This window comes from Sinocyclocheilus anshuiensis, unplaced genomic scaffold (genome assembly GCF_001515605.1).
Source record: "Sinocyclocheilus anshuiensis isolate Anshui unplaced genomic scaffold, SAMN03320099.WGS_v1.1 scaffold1806, whole genome shotgun sequence".
Classification (NCBI taxonomy): Eukaryota; Metazoa; Chordata; class Actinopteri; order Cypriniformes; family Cyprinidae; genus Sinocyclocheilus; species Sinocyclocheilus anshuiensis.
In genome coordinates, this window is record NW_015544228.1 from 156,790 (window position 1) to 174,759 (window position 17,970).

Sequence of the window (17,970 nt, forward strand, 5' to 3'; positions counted from 1 at the left end):
TAATATCAATTGCATAAATTGTCAATCATCTTTGACGATAGTGGTCCTGACAGAACAAGCTGTACCCTCTGATCAGTGATTTTTTTTCATCAGTATTTTTGCCTTGTTTTAAAGTGCAAAGTTTCTTAAATCAAGATGCATCAGAAAGCAAATTACATAAAATAAAAAGGTTTTCTGATAAATTGATCAAAATTAATTGAGTTTGATTGAAACATATCTGCCAGTAGGCGCATAAAAACTTAATTCAAGCAGAAAACACATTTTCATTCCCATTAAAAAGTTTTTTTTGGACTTTTGTAAATTTAAGATTCTCTTCTCTGATTTAAGATCTTTGTAGGCCTTAATTTGTGGAAGGGCCAATTAAGACTTTAAGACATTCAGAAACCCAGTACGTAAAATCATGGTTTGTGGCAGGGTTATTATAATTAACTAAAACCTTTAAAAAAAAAACGTTTTGATTACTTGAAACAAAATAACTGTCTAAAATAAAATAAAATATAAAATTGTTTACTTATTTTATTTCAGCTAGCTGCCAAGGCATATCTCATTTTTGTTTAGTTTAAAATAACTAAAACTTAATAGACTTAATCTAATAAATAAATAAAAATTATAAAAACTATATTAAAGAAAACTAATAAAAATGACAAAAGCAACAAAATGACCAAAATTTAAAATTAAAGTGAACTAAAGCTTACTGGGAATTAAATAAATAAATATGTATTATCATTATGTCCCGCTCAAACTTTCCCCAAACATTCATGTCAAGAAAGAGATGCACTCAACACCCAAGCTGCCAAAAAAAAAACAGACACTCTAGAAATCACCTACAGTAGCAATGCTGTTGCAAGCATCATCAACATCCTAGCACTAGTGAGTTTTGCACTCACATTTTATTCTAGAAATGTAAATTGTCATTACAGGATAATTTGAGTGACAGTGCAGAAACTTTGAACTTTCAGATCAACTATTGCTCTTAGGACCTCTTAAAGTGAGTCAATTAGTATTATGTATCTCAGACAGCAGAAGTGAACTGTGTTATTGTAGGTAAATGATGCATGTCATGAAGAAAAGAGAAGGAGATAGTGTCCTCCTCGCTCTCCTGCGCATGCATGGGATACATCTTTGATGTGCTTCTTTCAGGCGGCAGGACAGTGTCCCATCTTCCGTAACATCCCGAAGGACTCTAGCTCCAGCTATAATATATATGGAGTAGCAGAAAGAGAAGGAGAGAAAATACTTTGGGAGGGAGGGAGGGAGGGAGGGAGGGAGAGATTATAATTTTGACTGTTTCATATCATGCCAAAAATCATGTAAATTTTTTTAATGCATCCACCTTTTAGTTCCAGCTAAAAAAAGGATGATTTATGCAGCTTCACAGCTCAAATATCAACCCTTTTGCTGTAAAATTAGGAAGAGTGATTTAACAAATATACAAGTCCAACATTCTTGCTTTTAAATTCAAGAAAACATCCTTATAATTCAGAGGAATCGCCTTCAGATGAGGCTTAGAAAGAATGAACTAATCACAACATAAATAGATCTAAACTCATTATGAATATCTTTTATACTAAATATATTAATAAAAAGTTAGCAATTTTTAAAATTAAATGATATATATGGTAAGACTGTAATCTTTATATCTGATGCATATCTGCTGTCTATTTAATTTAATATGATTTTAAGTACGTTTACATAAAATATACAGTCTCCTGATTATGAAAACATGCAAGGTGATTAGTTAATCTGAGCTTGTGTGATTGCTAAAATACTGTATGTCTTGCTAACACAAAGACTACATCTGAACGAACCCATAACCTTTAACATTTCAGCTTGTTATATTATCAAAACCCCAGAACATCTTCATTTCCATATTTCCATCCGCTCATTTCCATATTTCCAATCTCGTCACAATCTTGCGCTTTCGCATATGTTGCCCCATGGAATTTGACACTGATCGAAAACATCCATTGTATTTTAATTTAATCATACATTTTCAAAGCTGTTATTTAGTAGTGCATTTTTTATTTGATTATTTATCTCTTTATCCCAACTCACTGCTAAAGCTTTAGATATGAGCACTAAAGATTACAGCTTTCATCTGATGTGACAAAACGCTGTGACATTGGCTGATGTATAGGTTAAAATTGCATGGTTTTGCATGTTTTTGTAGGGGAAAAAATGAACACGTTTTCACCAAATCAAAATTATGATGTTAAAATATGTGGCATTGAAATATTTAGCTGTTCTGTGATTTGAGGTATTTTCAAATATAAGCAGGCAAATGTGTGTTTCTAGGTTTATCCAGACTGATCTGAGCATGTGTTGGTACATGGTGTGTGTCACAACATTTTGGAGCAGATGCATCTGAGAAGAAGAAAGAAGGTGAGTGTGAAGTCGCCCTGGGCTACTTGTCTCTTGAGATTTATTTTTTTGGGCGTGTCAAGGATGTCAGAATAGTTTGTGTGTGTGTGTTCCTGGTCTATATATTCAAGTACACACTTCATACACACTGTCTGGTGAGTTACAAACACAATTTAGTGAGTGTTCAGTGCTTAAAAGAAAATTCAGCCCGAAAATGAATATTTGCTGAAAATGTCTTCACCCTAAGACCATCCAGAATGTAGATTTTTCTTTATAGGAACAGATTTGGAGAAATGTAGCATTTCATCACTTGCTCACTAATGGATGCTCTGCAGTGAATGGGTGCCGTCAGAATGAGAGTCCAAACAGCTGATAAAAACATCACAATAATCCACAAGTAAGCCACACCACTCCAGTCCATCAATTAACATCTTGTGAAGTGAAAAGCTGCATGTTTGTAAGAAACAAATCCTTCATTAAGACGTTTTTCTGCTGCTTCTGGCTAAAGTAGGCCCTAATGTTGCTTTCTACAGTGAAAAAGTTGTCTTGTCTAAATCAGGAGAGAAATATCCACAGATCAAGCATCGTTTACATGCAAAAACAGTTCTAAACAACACAAATATGTGAGTGGATTTTGATGTGAGAGGACAACAGGAGATGAACTTTAGTGGTAATATGGATTATAGACTCATATTTTAGCCAGAAGTGATGGTTTGAAGTTAAAGTTTCTTACAATAATGCAGTTTTTCTCTTCACAGGATGTTAATGGATGGACTGGAGTGGTGTGGATTACTTGTGAATTATTGTGATGTTTTTGGACTCTCATTCTGATGGCACCCATTCACTGGATCCATTGGTGAGCTGCTACAGATATTTGATGGCGAATTTGGCTTTTTTGGGACAAGAACAGGTTATATCAGTATAGAAACAGAACATTTTGAGGTTGTAAAGGAAATTATCATATTTGAGATGGTGATTGCCACCACATATAACAAATTCCACCTCTGATTATGAGAACAAGGCTACCAAAATATGGCTTAATTTTACTACACTATCCAGCACTGCTTCCTCTACATAAGTCATACGTGACATTGTTGATATAATGGAGATAATAAGATGGAACCGGCCCTCCAGGACCGAGTTTGGACAGCCCTGCTGTAGAGGATCCATTGGTGAACAAGTGATTTAATGCTAAATTTCTCCAAATCTGTTCCCATAAAACAACAAACTCATCGTGGATGGCCTAAGTGTGAGTACATTTTTGACAAATTTTCATTTTTAGGTGAAGAACAGAGCGGGAGACGGGAGAAGGAGATCCTGCAACTAGTAAAGGAACGTCGCTGCCTCCGAAAGTCATGGAGAAAAGCCAAAGACCACGAAAAGGAGGGCCTGAAGAACCTGTGGAACCAGATCAGAGACAGGCTTTCACATCTGAGGAGAGCAGAGAGGATCAGGAAACGAAGAAGCCGAAAGGAAAAAGCAAGGTCGAGCTTCCTCCGGTCAAGTATGCCCGCAGCCTATTGGAAGAGAAAAAAAAACGGGATACTGCATACTACCAAGCAGAAGCTGGAAAACCACATCAAAAACCAGAGCAGTGACAGCTTCCGAGAAAGTCCTCTCGGTCCACCAGGGTACATCCCTCAGCCTCCAGAGCCATCTTCACAGTTCGATACCACCCCCCTGGAATGGTCTGAAGCCAACCAGGTTGTACAGCGATTAAGAGCCGCATCAGCAGCCGGACCAAACGGCGGTCCATTACAAAGTCTACAAGAACTGCCCCATAGTCCTGAAGCTGCTGTGGAGGCTGATGTGCGTTGCCTGGAAAACCAAAGCCATTCCTTTAGCATGGTGCAGAGCAGTCACCGTATTCATCCCAAAAGAGAAAGACTCCTGCAACATCAGCCAATTCAGAGGCATTGCTCTTCTGAATGTGGAAGGGAAGATCTTTTTCTCGGTGATGGCAACACGCATGACCAGTTACCTTCTAGCAAACAAATATATTGACACCAGTTGCCAGAAGGCAGGCGTACCAGGATTTCCAGGCTGCTTGGAGCACTCTGTGATGATTTGGGATCAGATTCAGACAGCCAAGCATAATAAATCAGATCTCCATGTTGTGTGGTTAGATCTTGCAAATGCGTATGGGTCTGTCCCCCACCAGCTCATCAGGTTTGCCCTCAACTTCTTCCATATCCCACCATGTATTCAGAGCCTCATAACCAACTACACTGACAACCTCCAAGTCTGCTACGCAACCTCCAAATTTATAACTGGGTGGCATCAAGTGGAGAAAGGAATTGCCATGGGATGCTCCATCTCTCCGATACTCTTCACAACAGCTTTCGAGGTCATACTTATCGGAGGACGATCAGACAGTCAGAGGAGTCAGATCCCCGTCAGGTCAGTGACTTCCTGCTCTATGGAGCTACATGGATGATGTCAGCACACTCCTTCAGACGGCGGCATGCACCAACAGGCTACTGAAAAGGCTTGAAGACCTGTTCACATGGGCCAGGATGAAGATAAAGCCATCCAAATCACGCAGTCTTTCGATCCGGAAAGGAGCCAGGAGGGACAACATCTCCTTCTCAGTGAGTGGTGAGAAGATTCCACGCTTGATAGACCAACCAGTGAAAAGCCTGGGAAGGCTCTACACTGCTGACCTATCAGACAAACACATGGTTTTCTCTCTAACCACAAAACTCACTGGTGGTCTAAAGAAGATCGACGAAAGCCGGCTTCCAGGCAAATTCAAGGTCTGGTGTTACCAGTTCATCCTATTCCATCTCCTGTTGTGGCCCCTGAAGTTATGTGATATCACCTCATTGACAGTCCTGAAGATGGACACAAAGGCAAATAATTACATCCGGAAGTGGCTCGGCCTTTCCCGATGCCTGTCCACTTCAGCTCTGTTTGGGAAGAACACCCTGAGGCTTCCGATGAAAACCATCAGCTTGGGCTACAAACTGGAAAAGGTGAGGCTGCTGCTCGAGCTGAAAGACTCTTCTGACCCAGTGGAACAAACTGCTAATGCCCAAGTTTGTACCAGAAGAAAATGGGATGCATCAAAATCAGTGCATCAGGCCATAACTCGTCTGAAACACCAAGAGGTAGTGGGATTGATACAGCACGGCAGGGCAGGTTTCGGATGGACAACATCAACCAGCATGTGATCCAAAGCCACAAAGATAGAGAGTTAAAGGCTGATTGTTCAGGAGGTCATGGAGGAGGAAGAGGAAAGCTACAGGGTCAAAGCTGTGAGCCAATCCCAGCAAGGGAAATGGACAACCTGGGAGGCCGTAATCGACAGGACCATCACATGGGCTGATCTGTGGAAGCTGCCCCAAGCAAGGTTAGGTTTCCTGATCAAGGCCACATATGATACCCTCCCAAGTCCCCAGAACCTGCACCGCTGGTATGGCATAGAAGAGTTTTGCCAGGTCTGTGGCCACCAGAGTCCCAGCCTACAACACATTCTCTCCGGCTGTAAGACTGCTCTGACCCAGGGCTGGTACGGGTGGCACCACGACCGTGTCCTGCGAAAGCTAGCAGAGGTCATTGAAACACGCAGACTCAAAGTGAACAAAGCCAGCACATCAACATCATACCAGCCTATTCAATTTGTCAGGCAAGGGGAAGAGGCACTAAGCAGCTTCGTTCGGGAGAGGTCCCTGTTGTCACCGGGGGGCGAGTGGGACCTGAGAGCCGATCTTGGTCGCCAATTGAAGTTCCCACAGCAGATTGTCATAACATCTCTTCGACCTGACATTGTAATCTGGTCCACCACCACGAAGACTGTCATCATGGCCGAACTTACTGTGCCATGGGAAGACAGGATGGAGGCAGCTTTTGAGAGGAAAAGGAAGAAGTATGCAGAGCTTGCATCTGCATGCACGCAAGCTGGGTGGAGAGCATATACCTTTCCAGTGGAGGTTGGTTGCAGAGGCTTCACCGGAACCTCCACGCAGCGATTCCTTAAGACTCTCGGAGTCAGAGGCCCCAAGCTGCAGAAAGCCCTGAAAGACCTGGTGGAGGAGGCAGAGCAGGGGAGCTTTTGGCTCTGGCTACGCAGAAAAGACAAGGCTTGGGGGAGAGACGGATCCTAGGGTGGCTGCAGGGTCGGCAGTGAGATGTCCCTGCCGCTGCTCCACCACCTAGAGATGTTCCGGGATTAAACATCGACCCTGCAGCTGCTCAACCGGCACTGGCGGAAGTGCATCTGGCAGAAATGCCTAGCAGGTAGCCTTACCTGTGCTTATACTAAAGTTATTACAGATATGCAGTCAAGATCAGTGAGTTATTTTCTTTTGTTCTTTGATTAACATTAATGACAGGCAGTGCATATATTAGGCTGCTGTCTCTTTAACACTGAATGCTCGCAGATCTAAAAATACTGTAAACGTGTGTGTTCGGGAGAGGTCCCTGTTGTCACCGGGAGGCGAGTGGGACCTGAGAGCCGATCTTGGTCGCCAATTGAAGTTCCCACAGCAGATTGTCATAATATCTCTTCGACCTGACATTGTAATCTGGTCCACCACCACGAAGACTGTCATCATGGCCGAACTAACTGTGCCATGGGAAGACAGGATGGAGGCAGCGTTTGAGAGGAAAAGGGAGAAGTATGCAGAGCTTGCATCTGCATGCACGCAAGCTGGGTGGAGAGCATATGCCTTTCCAGTGGAGGTTGGTTGCAGAGGCTTCACCGGAACCTCCACACAGCGATTCCTTAAGACTCACGGAGTCAGAGGCCCCAAGCTGCAGAAGGCCCTGAAAGACCTGGCAGAGGAGGCAGAGCAGGGGACCTTTTGGCTCTGTCTACACAGAAAAGACAAAGCTTGGGGGAGAGACAGATCCTAGGGTGGCTGCAGGGGGCTGCTCCACCACCTAGAGATGTTCCGGGATTAAAGTAGCGAAACATCAAGGATGGGACCCTGCAGCTGCCCAACCATCAAGGACCCTGCAGCTGCCCAACCGGCACTGGCGGAAGTGCGTCTGGCAGAAATGCCTAGCAGGTAGCTTTACCTGTGCTTATACCTTTTTTATGGCTATTTAAGTAAATACTAGAGTACACAGCAAATATTAAACTAGTAGAGATCGCTAATGAAAAGCAATTGCTTGGCCAATAAAATATAATCTTTTTATCATCCAAGGCAGTGAACGGCTACGACAGGAAGCAGAAATGACAATAACACCAGACCTGCGAGAAATAAATCACACTCCTGCCCAGCCGAACTCTCAGCAGCCAGTCTAGATTACTGTCCTGCCCTCACCAGGACCGATCGGCTTCAGACGTGTGAACACTGTCACCGTCGTCAGAAAACATTAGCAATGAGGCTGCCGCTCAGGTCAGAGAGCATGAATCGTAAGGTCAGCCTGAGGTCAACCAACAGGAAACGCCATGACAGATCGTGCCGTGAGTCAGTCAATGTGAACGTATAATCAGCTGTGACAGAAACATGCTGATCTATTGACTCTACATGACAAAATTACAGTGGGGTTTTCAGTTAGCTACTATGATAGATAGCTACTATCATGATGGTTTATTCGTAGGTAGAACTGGCCATTCGAAAAGTCATTCACAAACGATTTTATTGAATTGCAAATCATTACAAATAAATTGCAATTTTATAAATTATATATATATATATATATATATATATATATATATATATATATAGTAACATAAATATAAAAATGCATTAATGCTAATATTACTACTAATTCTTACAAATATTTTTTAGGTAGGTAGCCTACTTACTATGACAAACCATTTTGTTTTTTTAATTTTGGGAGTCTATTACTCTCTTTAAATGGCAAAAAGTGTAAATATAAATGATGTGCATATGTAAACAGGTTTGGTCATCAAGTCTGACACTCTGAAGCCTATTGGCTGAAAGAAAGAAAACCCAAAGTCAAAAAAATCAGAGCCAAAACTAACAGTCTCAGTTGAAATCCAGAGAGAATCCACTCACGGATCCACAGTCACACCTGTCCCTGGAGTCTGTGGAAGATCAGGCCAAACACTCATCTAATTATCTAATGAATTATTTACTCAGCTACATCTGCTTTATCAGCAAGACCGATGCTGACAGATGGGCCGTGATATGAAATCAATGATGGACAATAATGGTACAGTTCTTCTTTACATCCACACATTAATGGATGAGAAGTTCAGACATAGTATTTTGCATTCTAAAAAGTGAACTGAGAGTCATTACAATTATGCGAAAACAGAGAAACTGTCTTGGAAAATTTTTATTATTTTAAAATACTTTATTTAATTATATGTAGCAGTTGGACCCCATTTTGGGGTAAAATTGTTTTCTTGTCCCAATTTGGGGGTAAAGGATCTGACAACTGCTAGACATCCATCATCCCCCCGCAGGCTTTGGAGGTCCTTTGGTTTGGTTTTTGCTGTGAGGACAGCCAAAATGATTGGTGGAGAACAGATGTAGGAGAAGATGATTGGATCAGAGGGATAGTGAGAGGAGGGATGTCTGACGCTGCTGTTAGATTATAATTGTACCTGGCACTTATAAGCACACTTAGCATTTATGACTAATAATGCATGCATGCATTCAAATGAGCGCATTTATGCATACATTTTCTCTCTCTTTGGATAGTATCACTGTATCACACTGTTTGCTGTTTAACCCACATTAGATGAATTACCATTTACAGATGAAGCAGATTGAGCAGATATAGACAGACATCCATGCTCATGAGGCTTGTGCAGAATTCAGGACTGAATTGGGCCTGAATCGAAGTAGCAGACAGGATGCAGAAAAGTATTTTAAATGTAAAGTATAATTCAAATGGATTATGTACATTACCATTCAGGTCTGATAAGATTTTAAAAAAAAAGTTTTTTTCAAAAGAAGTCTTACCAAGATTAAAAAAAAAAAACAAAACACAGGAAAAACAGGAGAATTGTGAAATATTACAATTTAAGATAACTGCCGTCTATTTTAATATACTGTTAAATGTTATTTATTCCTGTGATGTAAAGCTGAATTTTCAGCATCATTACTCCAGTCTTCAGTGTCACATCATCCCTCAGAAATCATTCTAATATGCTGATTTACTGCTCAGGAAACATTTCTGATTATTATCAAACAGTTGTGCTGCTTCATTTTTGTGGAACCCTTTTTCGTCATGATTTTATGATGAATAGAAAGTTCAAATGAACAGCATTTATTTGCAATATAAATAACATGTAACATTATCAATGTATTTACTGTCACTTTTGATTAATTTAATGCATCCTTGCTAAATAAAAGTATGCATTTCTTTAAAACCTCAAACTGACCCCAAACTTTTGAACTTTATTTTAATACCTGAATGTGGATGAACACTCCAGTGTACCCCAAATTATTCTGAAAACAATGAACATTGTACACAATGTACACAAACAAAAGACATTCTGTGGTGCTGCAAGGCAAACACAACATCTGTTTTGCTGACTGTTAATTTGTGTTGACAGTCTTCTACATATCAGAATAAATTGGTATAATTAGTCTAAATTAATGACACAACGGTGGCAAAACTCCTCTTTTGCGTGGCTGTGTTGTGTTTGTGTGAATTGCTATTCAGCAAATTCCTCTTCCTCTAATTCTAATTCCAATTCGATTCAAATTCCGACAGAAAAAGTAGATTTCGTTTTACATTCTATATGGAACCAGACTACATCCACATGCTCATATATGATATATGCGTCAAGTTCAGGTCTCTTTCAGTCAAATAAACAGCAGCTTTGCCTCTCTTCATATCTCAGTCCAGGGCTTCTCTGGAGATCGTCAAAGCGCTCCAGTAATGGATCTTTGGGGAGGTGCTAATGTGACGGACAGCAGGGAAGTGTGAAAAACATTCAGAGAGCATTTCACTCAGCCATGGCTTTAAAAGGGGCTCCACAGAATGGAAATAAAGAGCTTGGTTTCTCTCTTTTTCTTTCGGTTTCTTTACTATAGATGACCTTGCATTTTGAAAGAAATGGACGAAAGGCAGCTGTGATAAAACGCGAGTTTATGAACAGATCGTTTTTCTTTAAGGGTGAAGTGTGTCATTTTTTAAGTTAAAATATTTTAGCGTCTGTGAATGTGGATCGATAGCTATAAGTTATTCGAAGGTTGATTCATCCAGTAGTTTAAACGCTATATGACGCTTTAAAAACATGTGTGTATTTGTTTAAGTAGCCTATTCCAACAAATATCTTTTTTTGTCCGGAAAACGGTCAATTTTGCCATTTTTATTCGCTGGTGTAGAAATGACATACATCTAAATTTGAATGTGCATAGAAGAACCACGCTGATGCATCTGATAATGTTGAAAGAAATAATGGCATATAAATCTGAACCACCACCATCCCATGATTCTGGAGAAAAGACTTCAGGTTTTGGCTCCACACAGTATTTTTGATGTTTAATAAGCCCACAGGCTGTGATGCCACAGGTCAGCGATTGCAAAAGTGGCACCTCAGTTTGTCCTCAAGAGCAATTGCAAAAATGCAATTGAGCAAACAAATAAATAATTTATGAACACATAATCTAAATAATTAAATGTTAATTGCAATATGCCTGCAGTGATAACAGCAGGATGCACAAAACTCGATTTTTTTTCAATTCTGATGAAAATTTGAGTGTTGTTGGCCCTACAAATCTCGCCACTACGATGCTGGAGTGGTTCCGATGGCATTTCTATGAAGTTGGTTAGGTGTTTTGAGTAGTTGAGTAGTTTTTAGTGCAATGCTAAGCGGTTGAATAATCACGACAACAAATTCCAAGGTTGTCCAGTTGCCATCTTGTATGAAACGCATCTTTCTCACACGATCGACGCATAGGCTACAAATTTCAACCCATTTGTCCCCTCAACTTGGTGATGCTATTGATATGTGCACAGTTAGTACCGCGGGAAGGAAACAATGATCACTGGGAGAAGACTCAGGTGGTTGGAGTAGAAGACTCAGGTGGTGCTCCGGTGAAAAAAAACTAAATATACATGTAAATGCATATTTACATGTGAGATATAGCTTACACTTCAAAAGGCTATTTGATTGATTAAATATGAGCACTGCAAGTTTCAAAGTCAGGTGCTGCGCTGCTTTGTTTTACTGCGTTTACGGGGAAACGGCTATATTCCTGGCGAAAAGCGCCACCTGCTGGCAGAGACGGAATTTGCATTTTTCAATGAGTGAACTGGTGGATCGACAAGAAGATAATTAATTATAAAACTCTAAAGATATAGCCTACACTAAGATATATTTATGTTACTAAATGAATATAATTGCTTGATAATAATTGTTTAAATTAATATAAAAATAATATAATATAATATCAAAATTGTTATTTTTGACTCCGCCCCCCCTTTCCCGTATTTTGGTACCCAAATGTTGACAGGTATGGTGTCACAGGAATTATGGGAATGTCAGTTTACGGTTTTCCAGAGTAAATGTAACTTGCCATTGACCAGTTAGCGTTTTTAGTCTTTTACCGTTTGATTTTTGTAGGCCTATTGTACGTGCTATTTATATGCAGAAATAATTCACTTTGGCTTGAATACGATATGTATGTGTTTGACGGGCATGCAGTTTTTGCGTGCATATGATACGCACTTTTTTTGGCGTGCCGTGCATTTACTATGCATTTTGGCGTACATATAATACGCACCTATCCCACACCCCTAACCCTACCAATTGCGTGCACGCCAAAGTTCATTTCTGCGTATAAATAATACACCAGATAGAAACAGAAAATCGTGCCACTGAAACGCATATTCGTGAGATAGCGCGTTTCTGTGATATTCTCTCTAGATAGGCTAAGACTTTCTCAGTTGGACTGAAGCCGCGTGGTATTTGAAAAAAGTGGTTTTGTAGCCGCCTAGTGCTGTGTGTTCTCGTTTATACAAAGCAGTTATGATCTGTAAGCAAAGTTTTCTGCTAATATAGATGTGAAGTGTTGAAGGTTTAGCTGTCCCGATCCAGAGGTCCGTGTGAGTTCAGGAGGACAAGACGTGCTCGGCTCAAACGCGCACTGACATCTCACCTTGCGGGAGTCAGCAGAGGCTTTTAAGATCCTCCCCAACCCATCACACCGCTCTGCCTTCACTTAATGGACTGCTTTTCTTCAGAGCATCTGCCTCTCTGCCCGTCGCTATCTCCATTTCATTACCATGCAGCCCTCTGATCGCTCTCCCTTCGCCGAAGCGCCACACGCTGTACTTCAGCGCAACGTGCTCGTGATCTCGTGTCTCTGTCTCTTAAAATCATGCCTCGATTTTTTTTTCTGAGCATGTAGTTTTTCTGTCATGCCAGCTTGAACCACCTGCTATTTGTGCGTCAGTATTTTTTCTCTCTACATTTCATGAGCCGTTCGCGATGAAAAACAAAACAAAACAATGAAATATGTGTGAAGAATGCAATGATTGCGCATAAATAAAAAGTTTATTGATGTCCCCAAATAAGTGGCTCAAAAGTCACTATTTATTTTCTTAATAGGTAGGCTACACATTCCTGGTCGTGTTGGCAAACAAACAATTGCAGGAAGAGATTTGATGGAATTTAATACACAAATAGCCTAGGCCCTAGGCTATACGACGAGCAACCTTTTTAAAGCATTTAAATTTTGTTACATAAGACTTCTAAATAATAATGTTTACAGATAGTACACCTTCACTCCTACCAATCCTAAACGTAACATTTCAAATTAGGTTTAGGTCTTTGTGCACTATAAACAACTTTCAACGTTTTGGCCAAGATTGGTAAAAAAAACAAACAAAAAAAAACAATCTAGCATAGCAACGTTTACTGAAACACTTTCACTTTAGACAAGTGAACGGGCCTATAAAGTAAAAATAAATAAATAAATAAATATATATATACTGTATATATATACAGAAACCGTACTCCTAATAATTTTAAACATAACATTTTTAAATCATTAGGTCTCTGTGCACCATAAACTATGTGAAAGAGACATTAAAAATCTTTATTGGCAATTTGTATAGGCCTATCTGCAAACAAGTAGTCATCAGTAGCCTATGTTTGATCCATTTCCAGAAAAAGCAACAAAAAAAAATTTTTTTGAGAGCTTTTTGAGGTCTTTTTGAGTTGTCTGACATGGACTAACAGGCATAAAACTCAAATTTTATTTGTCAAACTTACACACTGTTCTGAGAACAGGCATGCATAGCAAATCGATTGGATCTGGTTCTATCCGTCCTGATCATCCAGGTCTAATGTCGTGACCCCGGGCCACCTGCTCAGGTAAGCGGGGGAATTTGCTATGCATCCCCGCGCAAATACGAGCTGACACCGCGGGCTGCATTTGCTGCTTCGCACATAAGCGATCTGAAAACGCAGCGCTATTTTTGTTGATGTTAATTTGCTCCGTGTTAGGGCCGCGGTTCACGGCTCGGTCAGCCTTCCCTGATACTATACTCCCGTTTGTTGCTGTAAAGGTTCCCGTCTCATCGCGTTAGCGTCCAGACGCCCGTGAACTGTGAATGCACCGCGCGAGGGGAGATGAAGCTCTGCCGCTCATGGTCTTATATTCCGCTCTCTCACTAACAGAGAACAGCACAGAGATGCATTTATGATTCTGTGAAAATAAAGCCCAAAGACAAATGTAAAATAATAATAACAGGCTAATAATAATAATAATAACAACAACAACAAATAAATAAAAATAATACACTCGTTTATTTAAAGAATATTTCTTTTAATGAAAACATTACCAAATCAAGTCAAACTAAATATTGTTACAGCAAATAGCCTATATATATAGCACAAATCTAAAGGGACAACATGTCTTTACCTTGTTTTCCTCCAGCTTCCCGCGTGTCCCGTGATTCTGTGAGAAGCAACTGATGCGTCTGGAAACTCAAATGGGCGTAAAGTCTCTCTGGCCGTCTAAAAAAATCATATCTTCTTTTTTCTAGATTCTGAGATCCCATGAATAATTAATACACGCGGACAAAGGTATTAGAAGATATTTTAACGCTATCCATATTTAGATCTAAAATACATAAACTTTCCAGAATATCGTCTTAAAAATGGACTGACTACACGCTGTGTGCTGTTTTTGATTTGCAAACTGTACATCTTACTTTTCATTAAGCTTGGTTTAATTATTATGCTTAGCCTAAGGCATATTTTATTAATCAATTTGTCTTTTAAACAAACGCTTTAACAAAAAAGAAGTTGCAACACAGGTTAATCTTGATTTCAGCGTAATTGCCCATGTTTAGCTTAATTACTCACACTTAAGGAAAAGTGTGAATTTGAGTTCAAACTTAATATTTGAAATGAAGACATTTTATGTGTTGGTGTATGACACAACCAAAGCCATTTCTATGCTTTCAGTAAGATTTCCGGACTTCAATCTTCTAAGGGTTTTTGTTTTAAATAAAACAGCCACTGGCTGCCCTGTGATGAACTTCACAATAGAATTAGCGTCACAGAGAATGTTGTTTTTATTTCCAATAGGCCTAATAATGTTTGGCGTCTTCGAGCTTAACTTTTTCTGCGTTTTCTACTCCTAAGATTGGCTTTGTAATGAATAAATCTATGTTTCTAATTTAATGACAACGAGAACGCGTAAGCTCGCAACGAGCCTTTGTTTGTCTTTTTGGTAACATAAGAGTTATTAAAAACAATAACCATCGCGAATTATTCTGCAAAAAGTTCGAGCGTCAATTAATTCAAATAGACGTCTATTAGATGTCTTTAAGATGTTTATGATTTAGAATGTATGTAAAACGGACATCTGAAAGACGTCTGTCAGAGGTTTGTAGACAGCAGATGCTTTCCAGATCAAGAGACCGTTAACAGACATCTTGCAGACGTACGTATGCTATCTGTATAGGCTATACTTGACATTCAAATGAACAAATAATTTCCATTGTTTTATAATGACATGACATCAACATTAAGTAACATTTTAACCGATTTGAGTGAAACACCTAGAAACACTGCAAACGGGTTAGCAAACGGAGGACAGGTGCGATAGTTCACTGTCAGTCAGGACGCATTAACCAAGAGCAGAAGTCAACTGTCAGCGCAACCTGCGTCCCGTAGCGGGTTTCTATAGCAACAGCAGTAGATGCTGGGGTTCAGGTGATGCGATGTGAACTATTCAACCTCCGAGAAAATTGCAGTAATGGACTGGACAACTTTGTGTGCGCGTCCTCTTTGCAGATGTTGTTTTTATTGCTACGAGCCATGTGCGTGTTTTCATCAGATCAAACTTGTTCAGACGCGCTGACTGTAATATCAGTAGGCTGTCGGCAAACAGAAGCTTTGCCTAAATCTATGGCAGAGGATCATGCAATTGCCATTTTTTGTGTTCAACATGTTGCGCATTTATATTTGCCAGGATGTTCCATGCGCACATGCACTTTCAAAATCTTGTCGCCTATATTCAAAAGATTGCATGCATGGAATGTAACATTAAAAAACGGACTCCAGCTCCGTAATTCGTGGTCCATGCATGCCTGTTTTCTCGGCGTAATTAGTCAATTTTCACTGAGAGCATGTGTTGTGAAATCACTCGTAAAATCCACCGCGCATCGGACACTGCCAGGAGACATTTTGTGCCCTGGTCGGGCTCCCCTGCCCAGGCGGGCACACGTGAAAGCTCTGCCACTGATACATCAAAACAAAAGCAATCTGAGCAGACGTCCCGGAGATCCACAGAGCCAATGAGTTTCCAGTGTAACTCAACTCCATTCTTCCCATCCACCTCGGGCACATTGCGCTGTACAATTCTCATGGAATATGAATGCTCTGCCTTGTTGATGCATCATTTTTCTTAGTCATAAACCTCCCCTGTGCAATTCAGTTGTCTTAAACAAGCAAGAGTTCTTTCTAGATCGGAATAATCAAACACTTAAACAATTAGGAAAAATACTAAAACGTAACCCTCAGGTTCTATTTGACAGACCCCCAAGAATCAAGAATTTCAGAATCAACACTCTTAAAATTTTTTGCCAAAGGTTCTTTGCTGGCACTGATGATTCCATGAAGAACTTTTAACATCCACATAATCTTTGCATTCCACAAAAGGTTCTTTAGATTATTAAAACGTTTCTCCGACTAAGAAAAAAAGGTCTTTTAACAATTAGGAAAAATACGAAAACGTAACCCTCAGGTTCTATTTGACAGACCCCCAAGAATCAAGAATTTCAGAATCAACACTCTTAAATTTTTTTGCCAAAGGTTCTTTGCTGGCACTGATGATTCCATGAAGAACTTTTAACATCCACATAATCTTTGCATTCCACAAAAGGTTCTTTAGATTATTAAAACGTTTCTCCGACTAAGAAAAAAAGGTCTTTTAAGAACTTTTCACTGAAAGGACAAAAATAGTTCTTCTATGGAACTGTTGCGAAAACCCTTCTTTGGAACTTCTGTTTTTAAGAGTTTATATTAAGAGTGTATATAAGACATGATGAACCATATCTCTATGTTGGGTTGTGAAGAGGTCAAAGGAAAACATGCAAAAAATTAAAGCAAACATTAATACAATTTTAATGTTAAAAGTTTCACATTACGTTAAGAAAAACATTTACTATAGGACACATTTATCAATACCGAGGTCACTTTTTCAGAACTCTTCACACAATTCTTCTCACCAACTTTCATCTTGCCACAGCAGTCAATTTAGCATCCAAAATGCATTAAAACCACCAAAACGCTTCATATAGGCTACGTCTCAAATCATCTGATCCTTCCTTAAAACTAGTCAAGGTTGTCACCCAACAAACACACACTGTCACTAATAAACAATGGCCTAAAACATAATAACAGATAGCATTACAATGTTTTTTTTTGCAAAATGTCAAGAATAACAGCTCTGTATAGAATTCACTGCATTGTGTTACATGGTTCATGTTTACAGCATTATTCCTATATTGAGACTAACACCTGTGTAGACGTTCAGATGCGTCTAATTGTTTTGATAGCATTTCACTTTTTGGATTTTGAATATATTTCAACATGGTATTGCTGTAGAAATGTAGCAGATTAAAGGGGTCATATGATGCGATTTCATTTTTTCCTTTCTTTTTGGAGTGTTACAAGCTCTTGGTGCATAAAGAAGATCTGTAAAGTTGCAAAGACTAAAGTCTCAAATCCAAAGACATATTCTTTATAAGCCACACACCCCTAAAACGGCTCGTTCTAACACGCCCCCACATGTCTACATCACTAGCAGCATCATATGACCCCTTTAAAGTCTAATATTATGTTAGATTTTGAGAAACAGGCCCTAGCTATTGTAGCAAGAACTGTAATATGGCTAAACTGATCTAGATAGGCCCTCTAAGAGCAGACACTGAGTCTAGTGAACATGTCTATTGTGTCTTTTTGGGAGTGTGTTTGGTCGCAGCACGAACACACGCATTCACACTCCCACCTCCAGCACGCTTGCAGGCGAGACCTCATTATCAATCTTTAATCTGCTCCATAGAAACTGAATTGCTACCATGCACTCTCAGAGCCAACATCAAAATTTCATGCAGGTAAATGAGATAAAACCAAAATGGAGGGCGTTTCATCTCCGTTACCCTCCGCTCGTCAAAAATACATTTCCGTGTGGCAGAAACGAGGATGGGTGT